We start from the raw sequence: 18,415 nt of genomic DNA on the forward strand, positions 1-18,415 counted from the left end.
GTAAGTGTGAGTCACCGTGTGCAGCCTAAAAATAAGAATTTTTAAATGTAGCATATCTCACAGAATAGACATCTATCCACATAATTCTATAGACATCACTCCAGTCCCCCTTGTGCCACTGTTTCCCAGGGGTTCGTGATCAGCCTGCATTTCTGGAGAACTTTGATACTTGCTGCACATGCCTTGACCTCTCCCTCCCCTTCTGGCACCAACCTGAGAGACTTCAGGGACCTTAAGGACTATCCATCTGGTAACCATTAGAGTTTTGTGTTATTTTATGTCAATAACTCATTGCCATGATCTTAAACTCAACCATCCTTCTAATCCCTCTAAGACAACGATTCTACCTCATCCTCTCTCTACTCTACTTTGTTCTTTACTCCCCTCTACCTCCAGTCATTCAGTTCCTCCCACCAAACAATAATCTCAGGACCTGCCCCCTCAATTCTGCATACACATCTCTAACTTTTTCTTTAGATCCCTGAGACTCCATCAATAATCTTGTGATTCCCCAGATCCCCAGTACTGGATAAAATCAACAAATGGTTTCCTCTAGTTCTGCTCTAATGCTTCCGGTTTAAAATGTGTGTGTGTGTGTGTGTGTGTGTGTGTGTGTGTGTGTGTGTGTGTGTGTGTGTGTGTTTCTCAAAGCCTTACACAACTACCACAAAGTAGAGGGGAAATTTTTGGTTTAAGAGTCTAGAAGCCTGGGGTCTGGTCCCAGTTCTAGTTGGGAAGCACAAACCAGCGGCACAACCTCAGCCAAGTCACTCAACTCTCCAGGCTCCAGTGTCCTAACTATAAAGGAAGATGCTCGCTCGTCCACACTCTTCTTTAAGTCTGCATGACACTGAAGTATAAGTACAGTATGGAAGTACAGCCCTCTCACAACAGTGACCAGCAACTGCAATATAGTCACTCAGCGGCAGAAGTCAATAAAGCTGAATATCAACCTTGTTGGGGGAGCCTGAGGACGCCAGACGGAGAGGCAGGGAGAGTCAGTCACCAGAAACATTCTTGTGCTTTTTCCAGCCTGTGCTTAGCTTTAGCAAGTCTGGGAGTTGCAAAAGGTGGCAAGGAAGGAGAAACAGAGGAGAAAGGGCACCAGAGCATGTGGAATTAGATTAAAATCCATACAACATTTCAAGTACTTGCTACAGAGTAGAGTAATTGACACAGGGGGCCAGGCACCATGGCTCACACCTGTAATCCCAACACTTTGGGAGTCCAAGGTCAGAGGATTGTCTGAGTCCAGGAATTTGAGACAAGCCTTAGCAACACAGTAAGACCTCATTTATAAAAAAAAAAAAAAAATTGGAAAATTAGCCAGGCATAGTGGCGCATGCCTATAGTTCCAGCTACTCGGGAGGCTGAAGCAGAAGGAACACCTGAACCCATGAGTTTGAGGCTGCAGTGAATCATGATTGTGCCATTGCACTCCAGCCTGGGCGATGGAGTGAGATTGAGGCCAAAAAATAATAATAGACATAGGCTTCTCTGACTGTGCTGACAAGCAGTTAGTCCACAGAACAGGCCATCGCTTGAAGAAAAATAAACCTGACATAATATTCCAAAATATTTTTGAATATTTTAATGTGAACTTGGCATAACTTTTGTTTTTAAATTTTGATATTATAATCAATAGAGAAATAGCATGATATAACATAGTGGCAAGATTTGTTTCGAGCTATTACATAGGTAGAATTTCAAAAGTAAGTAAAGCATTCTAGCATATGGTGAGATACTCATGGGAGACCCTTAAATTCATAGCCACCAGTTTCTAGACCTCTAGAATCAAAGTTGAAAACATCCACCATGTACAAATACTCTCCGTGTATGGAGAATCTCACTTTTGTTTAGGCATTTTGGTCTCATGATATGTATGAGGTGCAGAGGAATTCTTTCATATTCACTTAATTAATAAAACGACATTTACTGGTCAGATTTATGGGCTTTAATAATTACTACTCGTAAGATGTTTTGAGACCCACTAATAATAGATTCTGTAGAAATGCAAATAAAAGCTCCTATAATATGAATCAGGCATGCTTTTGCTTGCTCAGTGAATTTATGATATTACTATTAATCAGTATTTGCATAATACTTTAATATTCTCAGGTTTTATAACCATCTAATTGGTTATTATGTTATTAGCTTTTATGCACTGCATAAGTAATAAAATTCTTTATCCTTGCCTGTAATTTTCTCACATAGGAGTGGGACAACTTTGAGAAGTCCCTCAATGAGAATGACTCTCACCTTACAGAATGCATAAATGATTAGCAAAAGTTGCCCTTGAGGTCCAAGTAGTCACTGTTTGGTCTGTCAGAAGAGCAGCCTATTAATTTCTGATGCTTCTTTTTGCACTCTTGAAAGCACTTGGATTGAAATGGAAGGAGGTGGGTGTTATTTTGTGATGAGCTCTACAAAGCTATGAAAACTGATTTTCCACTGCATCCCCAAGCCTCCCCCAGGGACACCCTGCTTCTGGTGAGGTACCACCTTTCAGTGTGTGAGAAAAATGCTTCTGTGATTTGAATGTTTGCATATGGTACTATCAACACATCATCCACCAGGTAGAATTAAAAAGAGAAATTGCAGCTTCCTTAGGTAATTAACCTATTGAATAGTGCAAGCTGAATACAACAGCTAACAATATCACAAAGTCTAAAGGGGAAAAACCTAAAGTTATTTCCCAAGCATATCTGGATTTTAGATTACAATTTAAACCCAAATAAAAGAGCACCCAATGTAGGGACCTTGAGAATGAGAGTGAAGTCTGGTAAGGAAAAATAAACCTGACATCATATTCCAAAGTAGTTGTAAATACTTTAATGTAAAGTTGGCATAATTTTTGTTTTTAAATTTTGATATTATTGTCAATAGAGAAATATGAAAATGTAAAATACTGGCAAGATTTGTTTAGAGCTATTATGCAGGTAAAATTTCAAAAACAAGTGAGGTGACACAATGATCCCTTGGGGCAAAATACCACTGAGGCTAGGAAGATGGGCTCTAGAATCAGACAGATGGGTTCAAGTCCCATCTCTGCTACTCACCCGCTGCCGGACCTTGTGTGAGTTACTTGTTCTTTCCACTCACATATAAAAAGAAAACAAAAGGCTGGTCATGGTGGCTTAAGCCTGTAAACCTAATACTTTGGGAGACAGAGGCGAGAGGATTCCTTGAGCCCAGGAGATTGAGACCAGCAACCAGAAACATAGTGAGACCTCATCACTACAAAATTAAACAAAACAAAAACACCAGGCTACTCAGGAGGCTGAGAGGGAAGAATCATCTGAGCCCAGAAGCTCAAGCTATGATGAGCTGTGTTCATGCCACTGTTCTTCCGCCTGGGTGACAGAGTGAGTCTCCAACTCAAAAACAGAGAGAGAGCGAGAAAGAGAGGGGGGGGGGAGGGAGAAAAAAAAGAAAAGAAAGTAAAAAGAAGGGTAGCAACATCATATGGTATTGTAATGTTTCCATGAAATAATGCAATGCCATGCTCAAAACTGACACATAGAAATGTTCAGTGACTGATAATAATTAAAATAATGATAAGAATGGTGATGAAGGTGACCCTTAGCCAAGCACCAGGAGAAAGTCAAGCTAAACTACAAATTAAGGAGAAGACAAAAAGCATGTTGTTTACTATAACTCCTGAACCAGGGCCATCCTGCCCTGCTGTATCCAGAAGAGCCATCCCACCCATTGCAGGCTCTGAGCAAATATAATCTAGATTTTCACAAATGTTTCAGCATAAAAGTCCTTCAGTGTATTACTGAATTAAAACCAACTAAATAAAACAGGAGCATGAATGAACTGAAGCAAAAAGCATGAATCAGTGGCTGTTTTTCATTATTAAGCCTCTCTCTCCGAGCCTCAATTTTCTAGCTGGAAAATGGGGACAATAAGATGCCCACGTCACAGAGTTTTGTGAGGAGTAAATAAAATATTCTGCATGCAGAAAACTGTCTAGAAGAGTGCCTGACAATTATCAATACATTCTGACTATTATTTAATATTCCACCATGAAAACATTCAAATAAATAGATCAACCCACAGGTGCCACGTAAAATAAACTTCAACAAAAACTAGCTTGTTTACCAGAGTTTTCAAGATTCTTGAGCATTGAATTTCCTTCATTTCCCTGCTTCCAGATTTAGTATCACATTCCCTTTTCCTAAGTTGTTTGTAAAACACAGTGCCAAATATCCCATAGAAAGAAGGTAACTCAAGAATAGAAAGACTGAAACGAATGGAAAGTCTTCTTCCACATTTTGATATAACCGGCGTTTTGACACTGGCATATTTCTTCTAATGCTACTCAATTATTACAGCTTCTGCTGAGAATTGTGTTGGTACAATTCACTTAACCAGGCAGCTTACAACATCTTTTAGGGTGATCATCACTAATGCTAAAAGAAACCTCTTCAACAGCTCTGCCTAAAAAATTTACCTTCAATCCAACCTCATAAAAGTAAGGAAAATAGTTGCCGGGCCTTTTAAAACCATGCAAATCTGTGCAGGCTCAAAATCTCTGCACTCATTTAATTCCTTCCCCACTCCCATGTTCAGTTATCAAATCTTGCCATTTCTATTTCCACATTTCTTCTATCATCTCTCCCCATCCCAACCACCACAGCTTCAATCAAGCCTTTCATATCGCTCAATAACATTGTGACAGTCTCTTAATTTACCCTACCTCAGTATCACAGCAGGGCAAAAAAACTCAACTGGCTCTCAGCTCTAAAACAAGGAGGGGAAAATGTCAAAACCAGAGTGGAAAGAGGAGTGTCAGGACTGATAGGCAAATCCTAGAGGATTATGGGTAATGATCCAAGACTCCGTGTGTGTGTGTGTGTGTGTGTGTGTGTGTGTGTGTGTGTGTGTGTGTGTGTGTGTTGCAGAGGCAGGATCTGAGAAGTGGCGAGTCCAAGGCTGATGAGGCAGAATAGAAAAGGCTATTTCAGCCAGGCTCGGTGGCTCAGACTGTAATCCCGCGCCTTTGGGAGGCTGAGTGGGTGGATTGCCTGAGCCCAAGGGTTCGAGACCCGCCTGGGCAGCGAGACCTTACCTCTACAATAAATCAAAAAATCAGCCGGGCGTGGTAGCACATGCCTGTAATTCTGGCTACTGGGAAGGCTGAGGCAGAAGGATCACCGGAGCCCAGCAGGCGAGGCTGCGGTGGCCGGGAGCGGCCACTTCACTCCAGTCTGGGTGACCCAGTGAGACTCCAACTCAAAAAAAAAAAAAAAAGAAAGAAAAGGCTATTTCATCTGGAGGTCCCACTCCAGATAAAAGTGGCACAAGTTATCAAGGCCCAGATGTCAGTGTGGGGAACTGTCCTTCAGAACCAAACGTTGGCATTGATGCTACTAGGGCGATCGTTTGAAAGTCATAGGGAACGCCTCATTAGGCAGACAGAAGCCCAGACTTCTGGGTTCTGGCTTGACAAGTTCCATTTGACATGCTGCTGTCAGATCATGTCACTACTTTTATACAACATAAAAATAAAAACCTTCAACAATTCCCCCTTGGCTAGGATAGTAACCTGTCAGCCTAACACCACAGGCCTGGGATCCACTGTCTTTGTTTCCTACTTTCTCCATTCAAACTAATCTCGTTGCCTCTGTGCATATCTATGCCTTCTCTTCTCTTTTCTCCCCTAAATGCCCTGCTAGCCACTTTCAGACCCTTCAAGCCCTGATGGCAAGAAGAAGCCTTTTTGGGTCTCCCCAGATGAAATAATCTCACCTTCTACATTCTTCCAATACTGTGTCACCATTTTTGCTACAGCTGTTTAAATATAGCTTATCTATCCTTCAAGGCTATATTGCATTATATACTCGGTAAATATTTGTTGAAGGAATGAAAGAATAGCTGAGTAAATATTCAAGAATAAAGCAAGGCGGGCTCGGTGGCTCAGCCTGCAATCCCACGCCTTTGGGAGGCTGAGGTGAGTGAATTGCCTGAGCCCGCGGGTTCGAGACCCGCCTTGGCAGCGAGACCTCATCTCTACAATAAATCAAAATGAGCCATGCATGGTAGCACGCGCCTGTAATTCCGGCTACTCAGAAGGCTGAGGCGGAAGGATCGCCGGAGCCCAGCATGTCGAGGCTGCGGTGGCCGGGAGCGGCCACTGCACTCCAGTCTGGGCGACAGAGTGAGACTCCAACTCCAAAAAAAAAAAATAATAAAGCAAATTACCATGCATCATAATGATGAAACTCATGCCGATGCCTTAGGAAAAGAGAAAGGTATCATTTACAGTTTGAGTGCTTATTATTAAAAATATACATTCTTGAAACTCAACTCAAATTTGTTTACAAAAAATAAAACTCTTTGATTCCTTTTAAGTAGTTAAGTAAATTTTGTTCATAAAATTATTTTGTAGGAAATCATTCACAAAAATAATTATTTCTTGGCTTGTTTTTCTTGAGCAATCTGGAAACATGAGATATATGCAAAGGTCTAGATAAAACTTATATAAAGTCTGAAGAATCTGACAAATTTATAAATTTTGTCATTCTAGAAGGTTCCTTAAAGCCAGTTTCCAGTTCTGAAGCAGTTCAACTCAAATCTACTTCTTATCAGCAGTCTTTCTTAAAAGATTCTGTTTATAGCAGATTATTCCTAATTTCCCCATAAGTCTCAATGTCACAAACATGATATACAATAAATCTTCTCTGAAATATGCAGTTTCCTCCCTATTTCATTACATTTATAAAAGTAGCTCATAAAAACCCAGAAATAAAAGCCACATACTTAGAGCCAACTGATCTTTGACAAAATCAGCTAGACATACACTGGGGAAAGGAAAACTTTTTCAATAAATGGTGAGGTGAAAATTGAATTGCTATATGCAGAAGAATGAAACTGGACCCCTGTCTCTCACCCTATACAAAAAACAACTCAAGATAGATTAGAGACTTGAATGTAGAACCTGAAACTCTAAAAATACTAGAAGAAAACTAGGGGAAACTCTTAGATATTGATCTAGGCAAAGAATGCATGACTAAGGCCTCAAAAGCAGGGGCAACAAAAACAAAAATAGACAAATGGCACTTAAACTAAAAGACTACACAGCAAAAGAAATAATCAGCAGAGTAGAACAGACAACCTACAGAATGGAAGAAATATTCACAAAGTATGCATTCCAACAGGGGACTAATATCCAGAATTTACAAGGAACTCAAACAACTCAAAAAAAATCATAATAATCCCATTAATAAGTGGGCTAAGGACATGAAAGGACATTTTCCAAAAGAAGACAAATAAATGACAAAAAAAGCATATGAAAAAATGTTCAACATCACTAGTCATCAGAGAAATGCAAATTAAAATCACAATGAGCCGGGCTCGGTGGCTCAGCCTGTAATCCCGCGCCTTTGGGAGGCTGAGGTGAGTGGATTGTCTGAGCCCAAGGGTTCGAGACCCGCCTGGGCAGCGAGACCTCATCTCTACAATAAATCAAAAAATTAGCCGGGTGTGGTAGCACTCGCCTGTAGTTCCAGCTACTCGGAAGGCTGAGGCGGAAGGATCGCCAGAGCCTAGCAGGTCGAGGCTGCGGTGGCCAGGAGCGGCCACTGCATTCCAGTCTGGGTGACCGAGTGAGATTCCAACTCAAAAAAAAAAAAAAATTCACGAGATATCATCATACAGCAATCAGTTATTAAAAAGACAAAAAATAACAAATGTTGGCAAAGATGCAGAAAAAAGAGAACTCTTATACACTGTTGGTGAGAATGTAAATTAGTGCAACCTCTGTGGAAAATAGTATGAAGATGTCTCAAAGAACTAAAAATAGAACTACCTTTGTTCCAGCAATCCCACTACTGAGTATCTACTCAAAGGAAAATGAATCATTATATAAAAAAGATATCTGCACTTAGATGTGTATCATAGCATTATACTTAGATATTATCATAGCAAAGATATGGAATCAACCTAAGTGTCCATCAATGGAAGACTGGATAAAGAAAATGCAGTCTATATATTAGAATTCTGTTCATCCATGACAAAGACTGAAATCATGTTTTTTGCAGCAACATGGATGGAAGTGGAAGTCATTACATTAAGTGAAACAACTCAGACATAGAAAGGCAAATACCGCATGCTCCCACTTATAAATAGGAGTCACATAATGTATACACACGGAATTAGAGTGTAAAACAATAGACAGTGAAGACACATTAGGGGTGGGATGTGGGAGCAAGGTGAATGATGGGAGGTTGCTTGGTACCATGTGCATTGTTCCAGTGACAAACGCATCGAAGGCTCTGACTTCACTACAATGCAATATATTAATGTAGCAAAACTGCTTGTATTCCTTGAATATGCACAAATTTTTTAAAGAAAAAGAAAAAAAGTAACTAATAAGGACAAAAAGATATTTTAAAAATCCAAACAATATTTTTGCTACATTTCCTTCTAATCTTTGTTCAATTATTTTTTAAATAGTTGAGATTATTATATGTTATAACCAGTTTTCTTTACTTAACATTTTATCTTTGATTTTTCCTATGACATTACAAAAAATCGATGATTTTTAAATGTTACTTTTTGTTGTCACTATGAAGGAGAAAAATACAGAAATCTAAAAATAAGTATATTTAATAAGGTGGTCAGAGAACTGAGACAAACCCACATAAAAGGAAAAGATTAACTAGGCCTTTGGCACAGTTTCTCAAAAACTGTTGAAGTTTCAGATGAAAGTTAATTTTGGGGAATAAGATAAATGGCTCTAAAAAGTAAAACATATTTAATATTTATAAAATAAAGTACAATATCCATTATTGTTTATTTCCACTAGAGTTTCTCAAATTACAAAAGCTTAAAGTCCCAATGAATTATAACATCAACTATGGTCTCAGGTTGCTAAGCACCATCACTTTACACCTTAGGGTGGAGAAACTGGAAATCCCAATTCACAATACAGAGGTGCAAAAATCTAATTACATAGAATAATGCCCAAGGACTCTCTTTTACTTCTAGTAAATGCCTTAGAGAATGGGGATAAATTGGATTCTCCATAATTGAACTAAGGGGAGGGGGAGAGTTGTGTTTTTAAAGCACATTTATTATTGGTGCTCAAGCATCAGGTTTTTGAACAGCCTCTACTAGGAAAAGGAAAAGTGATTCATGGGCAGCCTTGATACTGCAGCCTTGCCTGCAGAAACTCCACCTTGAGTTAAAAATAAGAGACATATAAACCAACTTAAGCTCTCTGTGATTTACTTTGGATATTTAATCCTCAAAGAAAAATATACAAACACTTATGCTCCCAAGAGCTTATATTAAATATATCAACATCATACCAGAGCCTTCCCAGGGTTCAGAAAGCATCTGAATAGAAAGCAGGCATGCTTAAGAACAAACAAAACATGGCTTCCTGGTTTCCAAAACTCACTCATAGAGAGACAAAGCGGGCAGTGAACTCGACCTCAGACTATTAGAGACCCTAAGTTTTTCCCAAACCCTGTTCTAAAAGCAAGCCCAGTACCTTTAATATGGCCACAAATCTTAGCTCATCAAGAGCATTCAATGAATCCACAGAATCTTACTTACCTAAGAGAGCATACACCAGTTCCAGTAAGCAGAAACATCTACAGAGTTTTCCACAAATGGCCAGAGACACTGACATAAACTCAAGTCCCATTGGTACCACATATTTAGTAGAGCAGTACCTTCACAGGTTAAAGTAAGGAAGAGAAATGGAGGGAGACAGTGAGAGGAATAACACATGACCACTTTATGTCACAATTCTCACTACCTCACTCTATAGAAAAATAAAAACCCCACTGTGGTCAACAACCCCCAAGAGTAGCTTTCTGTAACTCTAAGGCCTTAAGTCTGGTTTCCCCTTTTTAGGGGAAAAAAATAGTATAGTTAGAAAAATATATGTGCCCATACATTTATGCACATGCCTTGCTTTAGCTGTAATTAGACGGAAGCTGACTTTAAATTTCCTTCCTTTCATTTGGAAAAGTGCTTGGAAATTTTCAAGATTATTTTGTCATTACCTCACAGCACGCCTCCAATTTTCTCATGACACATCTGATGAGAATAAATCTTGTTTATTTTGCCACTTTTCTAAGCTGTCTAATGTCCCCCAAGGAAGCCACAGATTGACTTTTTCTTTACAAAAATGAGAGGGAAGAGTGTGAAAAAGAAAATTAAACTAATCTGATACAGCTGCTTTTTCAGAAAGCATTACAAGAACTATGAATTCATGAGGAATAATAATGTTTTTGCCCATTAAACAACCTTTCTTGGGTTTGAAGAAACTGTATCACTAAAATTCAGAAACCAGAATAATGAGATTCCCTTTACTCTTCTTGTGTCTAATCACAATTATTAAATTTTTTCTGCGTGTATTTTATCAGAGGTTCTGAGATTATTCCAAACTCCTGAAAATATTCTTTGCATAGAGATTGCAACCATGCAAATACACACAATATACACATTAAAAGACACCAGGACAGACTTAAAATAACCCGGGCGACAAGCCTAGGAATTTCAGTGATTTCTCCTTCCAACACATGAGCTTCTTTGGTGTCTCCTCCAGGTTTCTCTCTTCTTTTCCTCTGTTCTTCCTTTTTTCTCCACACAGAAGTATATTTGATCTAAATACTTTCTTTCTAGTACTTGTTTCTTCTCTCTCAAGAAATGATGCCATTGATGTAAAAAATGCAATTTTAGATAACTGTGTTTGGGGCCCAGATATGGGTAACAATAAGAAGAAGTGGACTTGACTGGAAAATGAAAGGTGCCATTTGCTAGGCTTAGGAGGGTCCAGAAAAAAACTTCATAAATGAGTCAGCATTTTTGTGGGCCAGCTGACTGGTTTTTGGAAATATTCACAAGGTCGATAACTCACTCGTTAGTAAAAATTACTTTAGCATGCTCTAACTTATTCTCATAAGATTTTGAGAAATGTCTAAATGGCACTGTCCACTTGATTTGGTCCTGCACAATATCTCTGGATATGGCTTTCCTGCTAACAACCCAAACATCCTCAGTAATAAAATCTGACCTAGAACAGTTGAAAATAAAGCTCATTGCACAGTCAAAAATTTTTTTTCTTGGAATCTAATAAGTGTTCATCACTGGATCAATTAATCACTAAATTAAAAAATTTCTAAGTGCCAGGCATAGTGACTCATGCCTGTAATCCCAGCACTTTGGGAAGTGGAGGCGAGAGGATTGCCTAAGCTTAGGGGTTCGAGATCAGCCTGAGCAACATAGCGAGATGGCATCTCTACAATAAATATTTTTTTAAAAAAATTAGCCGGGTGTGGTGGCACATGCCTCTAGTTCCAGCTGCTTAAAAGGCTGAAGTGGAAGGATTGCCTGAACCCAGCAGGTTTAGGCTGCAGTGGCCGTGAGCATGCCACTGCACTCCAGCCTGGGCAACAGAGTGAAACTCTGACTCAAAAAAAAATAAAAAATCCTGAGTAATGTATACTAGTGAAAAATTACCCCAGAGATATTGCATGTGGTGCTCTAAAAATAGAGACAGAAAAGAAAAGCCAAAACCCTCAATAGTATTAATAATTTAAATAGTACCATGTTCTAAGTTACATCTTTTTCTGTGGAAATTGCTCCTCTATAAGGTGAGTTCACATGGCACTTACTAAATGTGATGGAACCTCATGACATCAGCTCTGCTTGGAGTCCAGGATTCATAGATGAAATTCACTTACTTCTAACTAGTCATTAAATGCATCAAGGGAATTAAATATGAAGTAGAACTGTATATAACTGAGACTACATTTACAACACACCTCAGAAAGCAACTAGAGTTCACCTGGATGGTAGCATAGACATGCCAATGACCATCACATTCTGACATCTATATATTGATGAAAAATCCAAGATTACAGATCTCTAGAGCTGGATGAGATCATAATGGTCATCTCCGATGCTCTCTTATTTTCAGATCAAGAAAGTAATTGACCCAAGGTCACAAAACTAGTTAGCAATAGAACACTTATGAAAATTCTTAAAAGGATTAGTATTGTTTTTAACAGTTTTCCACTCTGTTAAGACTACCTTGGTTTTTATGGAGGAATTCAAAGATCCTTTTTTAAATTAATGAAGGAATATAAATACCCTTTGGTAATAAAAACTACATTGTAAGAAGACTTGTGAAATCTTAAATGTGGGTAAAAATATATTGTGATGATTAATTGTATGTGTCCATATGACTGTGCCACCGATGCCCAAACATTTTCCTAGATGTGTCTCTGTAAGTCTTTCTGGATAAGAGCAACATAGAGATTGGGCAATTTACTTTACTTAGTCACCCAGTGTGGGTGACCCTCATCCCATCAGCTGAAGGCCTGAATAGAAAAAAAATCCTGAGTAGCCTTGAATGTATATTTTTGTCTATTCTAGCCTTTGGATATGAACTGAAACATGAGCTCTTGTGTCTCTAGCCAGCTGCTTTTTGGACTGGAACTGCACCATCAGCTCTTCTGGGTCTCCAGTTTACCAACTGCAGATCTTGAACCTGTCAGCCTCCATTATTGTGCAAGCCAAGTGTGTGTGTGTGTGTGTGTGTGTGTGTGTGTGTATGTGTGTAGCCTACTGGTTCTGTTTTTCTGGAGAACCCTAACTAAAATAGATGTAATTGATCAAAATACATTATTGAATCCCAACACAATAATCAATTTATCTGACTTAATGTATATTAAACTATTGGATCAATAACAAGTTAAAAGCAATGCAAATATTAGTCTTCACTGTAATGAGTTCCAAAATTTATCAGTAGAATCAGCATGACAATGTGTTTCAGTATGCACTCTGAAATACATGGAATCTGTATTTAAAGCATTCCATTAAGTGATCTATGAAAGATAGTAAAAGCATTTTGGCTCAGCTTCATCCCAGTTGGCAGAGGTTGCCAGCAAGAAGGCAGAGACTCAGCAAATCTCTGAGCACCAGGGAAACAAGTTGACCTTATCGGAGTACCCCTTAATCTCACTCAGGTGCTCCAATTAAGTTGTATCACTGTCTCAATTAAAACTGCAGTCTTTGCTGGCTAATACCAGAAGGCTCCCTGGGAAATGCACTAATTAAGTAGATTTTCTTATCTACTGATCAAGAATCTGGTTTGCACAAAATCAAGGTTAAAAGGTACTGCTATGGACCAGGTCCATCATCTGCATGGTATTTGAAATGTCTTTAACAAAGCTTCCCTGGTCTCTGCTTTGTATCCTACTTTATATGAGCCAAGAGATGAGACATGTTGAGTTTCAGACCACTATAACAAGAGTTTTGTGTATGTGCATATTTTCTTTAATTATGAAACATTTAAAACAGGCAGAATAACAGTGAATTACTTAGTTACTATCCAGCTAAATAAAATGTTACTATTATGCCACATTTGCCTCAAAATATTTTTAAATAAAATACTACAGCTACATTTGAAGGCCCCTCTGATCTGCCCCACAACATTACCAGGCACCACCAAGCTAAAAACTGGTGCTTGTTCCTGTAAATCATTTCTGGCTCTTACAATATATATATATATCCAGCCATCATTAATAGTGTTGTTTTGCATGTTTTCAAACTTGACTCTACCTGTCATTCTGCAGCTTGCTTTTTTTAAAAACCCATATTATGATATGTATGTAAAAATCATTTTAACTATAATTCCAAATAAATTCCACAATTTATTTCCTTGTTGATGGACCTCTCATTTTTTTCCTCTCTTTTTTTCTCTAATAATCAATGCTGATGTGAACATTAATTCATGTACCTCCTGGTACATATAGGTAAACTTCTCTAGAGTGTGTGTTAAGAATATGGGGGCAAAATGTGAGCATCTTCATCTGCACTTGATATTACCAAGTTGCCCTCCCAAGTGTCTGTGCAATTCACATCCTCCCAGCAGAGTATGAGAGTTCCCTCCTCCCACATCCCCAGAAACACTTAGGATTGTCCCCTTTATACGTTTTGTCTATTTTGATGGGTGAAAAATGATGCATTAATTTGCATTTCCTAGTGAAGTTGAGTGGCCATTCAGATTTCTTATTCTGTATATTCATATTCTCTCCCCGTATGTCTTCTTACTAACATGTAGGCTTTGTTTATACATTTAGGGTGAATTATGCCACGTTCTATGGAAAACCAATGTTAGCATTTTGATCAGAATAACAATGAATTTACGATTATTATGAGGCCAACAGCCTTGTGATATAGTCTTCCTAAGACTCCTACTAGCCATATAGCACTTATGTGCAAACTAGGAAAAGGTGCCCCTTCCTCAAGGCAGATGCAGCCAGTCCTATTTTAACGGAGAATGCTTCATGGACTGGATTTTAGCTCTGTTGGCCCTCCAGTCTCAGAACTAATAAATCAGAAGTTCTGAGGATATGACCCAGCAATCTGTGTTGTAGCAAGCCCTCCAAGGAATTATGATCCACACTGAAGTTTGGAAATACTGGTTTAATCAATTCCCTATTGATGGATACTTGGGCGGTTTCCTTTTTCCAACATAAACAACACTGCAATGAAACACTTTATATATGCCTTTTGTACCGGGCAGGCATATATACATACACGATAAATATGATAAATATGCATAAATGGAAATAATAACTCAAAGAGTAAATACATTTGTAATTTTAATAAAATTGACCTCCACAGAATTTACACCATTTTGCACTACTGCCATATCATATGACTGTCATTTTCCACGACTCACCAGAAGTGTGTTCTCAAACTTTTGTACCTTTTACAATGAGAGCTGCATATTTTATATATATGTAGAGTTATTGATAAGAACCCAAGACATATCATCCCATCTACCTGAGCTTGTGCCTTCCATTAAAACTACTAAGGGTTAACAGAAAACGGGAAGACTCACTCCCAATTAGAGTTGGAATGTATATTGTATGGTCTCATGAAAGAAGAGTTGTAAATGGCAGTTACATATAACTAATATTTTACTTAGTTTTGTATTATAATTCAAGTGCATTACTTATTTTATGTGCATTGCATATCTTTATAAGCCAGCCTGGAGACCAAATCAACATTTATAACGTTGTTTCTACAAGATAAAGGCAATCCAAAATCCAAATGACTGATTCGGAGTTTGGAAAGGACTGCCTAGATAAAAGAAGAGAAACTGTTTTTTTCATGATGCAAAATGGAAACATTTTAAAAGAAGGCGCTCTTGTACCAGGTGAACTTCCTGTTGATTTGACATAGATAAGAGTGGGTTGCTCCCATGGATGCAAATGTGGATAATTGTGCAGTCAGGTTAGTGGCTGTCATCTGTCTACACTACCCCAAGCATGTTACCATTAGAGGCTTATACCAAGCTACTCTCAGAAGGTCCATTCAGTCTCAGTACTACCACCCCAAATGGAAAGTTTCTGGGGTTTTAGACACATCTGAAGAAGGCTGGTTCAATTTCAGCACAGAGTGAATCTTCAATCCTTTCCCATGAGCAGATTCAATCTCTGCTGAACAAAACTGGACTTACACAAGATTCTGGTTTAGATAGGTACAGGTCCAAACCCACATTAAGTTGGCTCCACCACTTATCAGTTATATGACCTTAAGCAAGTTACTTTTCTCTAGAACAGTCTTTGCAGATGTGGAAGCCATCTGCTATCTACTTTCCTTAAGGAGATATGATGGGATCCTTTCAGAGTACATTACAAGAAAGGCTAATACTTACAGAAGCAGCAACATCATATACAAACAAATGTGTCATCTAATTGAAATGTTTAGGATGAAGAAGACAGTACAACAGTCACTGGTCACATGGAACTGCTGAACACTTAAATGTGGCTTGTGTGACTAAGCCACATTTCCTTTTTAATTTATATTTAAATAAATGTTATTATGTAGAACTGAGGTTGATAACATGATGCTAAGGGAAATGTATGTATAGTAAAATGGTTACTATAGTGAAGCAGATTAACACATCTATCATCTCACATAGTTACTTTGAAAAAAATAATATTTAAGTTTCAGTTAACATTCATTCTAATAGCCATGTATGGCTAATGGCTACCCTATTGAACAGTACAGCTCTAGAAAACCTTTGGGTCTTTATCTTAAAATAGAGATTAAAATACCTAGCTCAGTGTTTCCTTTGCCTTACTGGCTATAAGATTATCCTTTGCTGCCTGATAAAAGTAGAAAATTCCATTCCCTAGTTCAGACTTACTGAATCAGAATCTACCTGAGAGAGGTCAGAGAATCTCTGTTTACAGTATGTTCCTCCAGTAGATGCTTATGATCGAGACAGTTTGGTGTATTTATTAGCAATGTAATGACAAATAGATTCTGACATTTGTAAGCACTAATAAGATGCCTGGAACTGTACTCTCCCAAGGGGAGGAGACTCATGCTCTGGAGAACTTCGTAGTGCTAGCATCCATGCTCACGAGCATCAAAGTTCTCTCAAGAACAGTAAGACAGTCTCATACTTCCGAGGCTGGGGGTGGGGTGGGGAGGATTGTGTTCCAGGATGCTGAGGGCACTTTCTCAATTTTCCTTTGTTTTCCTTTGATGGAGGGAATAGAACAATAGATGGCAAAACTCTGATGACGGGTAGCTTGAAGGGTGGATGACCTTGGCTCTATTTAGTATGGTACATTATTTCTGAAACCTAGAGAAGAACCTTGGAATAAGAGGTAAATGAAAACTAGTTTGAAAAACAGATGTGAAAAAGATAAAGAGGCAGAGACAGAGATGTAGGGGGACAGAGTTTGAAAGAAAAACTGCATAGCAAAGACTTCCTTAATGTCAGCTTGTGAACTCTATGAAACAGAGAAAATAATGATCTCAGGAAGTTAAAGGATGGCTTTCTGGCAAATAGTCCAGACTGCTAGTCCAGACTGCTGCTGGAATTTCAAGGAGCATATTATATAACCACCATCAAGAATTCTGAAATGTCAGCTGGGCTCGGTGGCTCAGCCTGTAATCCTGCGCCTTTGGGAGGCTGAGGTGAGTGGATTGCCTGCGCCCGCGGGTTCGAGACCCGCCTGGGCAGCGAGACCTCACCTCTAGAATAAATCAAAATATCAGCCGGGCGTGGTAGCACATGCCTGTAATTCCGGCTACTTGGAAGGCTGAGGCGGAAGGATCGCTGGAGTCCAGCAGGTCGAGGCTGCGGTGGCCGGGAGCAGCCACTGCACTCCAGTCTGGGCGACAGAGTGAGACTCCAACTCAAAAAAAAAAAAAAGAATTCTGAAATGTCAATAGACACCATGAACATTCCCATTTTTCAGATGGGGAAGCCTTCTGCTCACATGCTTTCCTTAAGGGACTGCAATAGAATTCTTTCAGAGTACATGAAGTTCTCCAAATAAAAGATGCAAGCATTACAAGAAAGGATATTGCTTGCAGAAGCAGAAACATCATATGCTAATAGACATGTCTATTATGGTTTCTGTGAACTCTTCTCATCAAGGAAGCTGATCTGGGTAGTATAAATAGATACCACCGAGTCTGCTTTGTAACAGAGATACTGACACAAGGGGCTGAAAAAAATGGTAACAAGAGGGAGAAGAACGATGCAACACATAAATAAATAATTTGTGTAAAGCTCAAAGAGGCTTAGGTTGGAAACTTCGCTTCACCTTGCATCTTAAATTTTCACTTCATTTAATTGTAACATGTACATGATATGTTAGGCTAACTGTAAACTTTTGATTTTTATTTTATTACTATAGTAAATGGGGGCAACTTAGCTATGAGCAAAAAAATGAAATGAAATAATTTATTAAATTCCCTTATCTTCTTTGTACTTTTTTTTTTAGTTGGAGTCTCACTCTATCTCCCAGGCCAGAGTGCAGTGGCACACTCATAGCTACTGCAGCGGCACACTCATAGCTACTGCAGCCTCAACCTGCTTGGCTAAGTCAATCCTTCCACCTCAGTCTTCCAAGTAGCTGGGACTACAGGCATGCACCACCACACCTGGCTAATTTGTTATTTGTTGTTTTTTTTTTTAATTTATTGTAAAGATGAGGTCTCCCTGTTGCCCAGGCTTGTCTCCAACTCCTGGGCTCAAACTATCCTTTCACTTCAGTCTCCCAAAGTACTGGGATTGCAGGAGTGAGCCACTGTGCCCAGCCTCTCTTTGTATAAATATATATCCAAATAAACTATGTATAAAACTTGGCCAAAATTTTTAAATGAGTGATTTTTTTCAAGGAAAATATTTCATTTCCTGGATAAGCGTGAAGATCACTTACTCCATTTAAATAACAAAATTTAAATGTTTCATATTCATAATAATATAACAAAAATAAATATTTTTATTATCGAAGGAATGAACAGCCCATTAATGAATAACTAAACTGGGTATGTATGAAAACACCATGCATGGCTGAGAACATCTTTCTTTTTTCTTCTTTCTCTCTGTCTCCCTCCCTCTCTCCCC

At 38.7% G+C, this 18,415-nt stretch overlaps 1 protein-coding gene across 1 annotated transcript in view; it reads right to left on the minus strand.

The window, feature by feature from the left end:
* The window catches only part of FAM129A (family with sequence similarity 129 member A), a 131,868-nt gene that overhangs the window by 74,526 nt on the left and 38,927 nt on the right, over positions 1–18,415 (minus strand). The gene's annotated exons all lie outside the window — the stretch shown is intronic.

This window comes from Carlito syrichta, unplaced genomic scaffold, assembly GCF_000164805.1.
Source record: "Carlito syrichta isolate Samal-C Ts95f unplaced genomic scaffold, Tarsius_syrichta-2.0.1 Scaffold308845, whole genome shotgun sequence".
NCBI lineage: Eukaryota > Metazoa > Chordata > Mammalia > Primates > Tarsiidae > Carlito > Carlito syrichta.